Source organism: Anastrepha obliqua, unplaced genomic scaffold (assembly GCF_027943255.1).
Source record: "Anastrepha obliqua isolate idAnaObli1 unplaced genomic scaffold, idAnaObli1_1.0 ptg000252l, whole genome shotgun sequence".
Classification (NCBI taxonomy): domain Eukaryota; kingdom Metazoa; phylum Arthropoda; class Insecta; order Diptera; family Tephritidae; genus Anastrepha; species Anastrepha obliqua.
The window spans coordinates 50,001-51,916 of NW_026562293.1; positions in this window are offsets into that span (position 1 = coordinate 50,001).

Below are 1,916 nucleotides of genomic sequence, written 5' to 3' on the forward strand. Positions count from 1 at the left end.
AAACTGAAATGTATTGAAATGAATTTTTCCCATACATTTTTGACAATGTGAGGTGTGCATGGCAAAAAACACTCACGGTGAAGGCATGTGAAATAATATGAAAATATCAAAAGTTAACTAACCAATGATATTGAAGCATATAAATCGAATCATAACTATATGAAACTCGAATTTAAGCCATATTAAACTGGTAATATTGTGATTTTATGCCTGGTTTTCCATACGTTAGTTTAAATAGAAAAAATTTTCGAATATATATACATATATGAAGAATCTATATTCTAATACTAACATGTTATGGAATATAACCTTGGCATATTGGCACTAAAATATATAATAAAGACATTTCAAATCAAACTGAAATGTATTGAAATGAATTTTTCCCATACATTTTTGACAATGTGAGGTGTGCATGGCAAAAAACACTCACGGTGAAGGCATGTGAAATAATATGAAAATATCAAAAGTTAACTAACCAATGATATTGAAGCATATAAATCGAATCATAACTATATGAAACTCGAATTTAAGCCATATTAAACTGGTAATATTGTGATTTTATGCCTGGTTTTCCATACGTTAGTTTAAATAGAAAAAATTTTCGAATATATATACATATATGAAGAATCTATATTCTAATACTAACATGTTATGGAATATAACCTTGGCATATTGGCACTAAAATATATAATAAAGACATTTCAAATCAAACTGAAATGTATTGAAATGAATTTTTCCCATACATTTTTGACAATGTGAGGTGTGCATGGCAAAAAACACTCACGGTGAAGGCATGTGATATAATATGAAAATATCAAAAGTTAACTAACCAATGATATTGAAACATATAAATCGAATCATAACTATATGAAACTCGAATTTGAGCCATATTAAACTGGTAATATTGTGATTTTATGCCTGGTTTTCCATACGTTAGTTTAAATAGAAAAAAATTCTCGAATATATATACATATATGAAGAATCTATATTCTATACTAACATTTTATGGAATATAACCTTGGCATATTGCCATTAAAATATATAATAAAGACATTTCAAATCAAACTGAAATGTATTGAAATGAATTTTTCCCATACATTTTTGACAATGTGAGGTGTGCATGGCAAAAAACACTCACGGTGAAGGCATGTGATATAATATGAAAATATCAAAAGTTAACTAACCAATGATATTGAAGCATATAAATCGAATCATAACTATATGAAACTCGAATTTGAGCCATATTAAACTGGTAATATTGTGATTTTATGCCTGGTTTTCCATACGTTAGTTTAAATAGAGAGTTATGGAATATAACCTTGGCATATTGGCACTAAAATATATAATAAAGACATTTCAAATCAAACTGAAATGTATTGAAATGAATTTTTCCCATACATTTTTGACAATGTGAGGTGTGCATGGCAAAAAAACACTCACGGTGAAGGCATGTGATATAATATGAAAATATCAAAAGTTAACTAACCAATGATATTGAAGCATATAAATCGAATCATAACTATATGAAACTCGAATTTGAGCCATATTAAACTGGTAATATTATGATTTTATTCCTGGTTTTCCATACGTTAGTTTAAATAGAAAAAATTTTCGAATATATATACATATATGAAGAATCTATATTCTATACTAACATGTTATGGCATATTGGTGTTATTGTATTTTATTCCTGGTTTTCTATAGTTAGTTTAAATAGAAATAAATTTTTGAATTCAAAATTTTATATTCTATACTAGCATTACATAGAAATTATCCTCAACTGTTTGTTTCTTGTATAAATACAGGAAATTAAACAGATGATGAAGAGAAAAAAATAAGAAAAACAAAAATTTATAAGAAAAATTAAATTTTAAACAAAGGAAAAGAGGAGAAAATTTTTTCAATCATATATATTT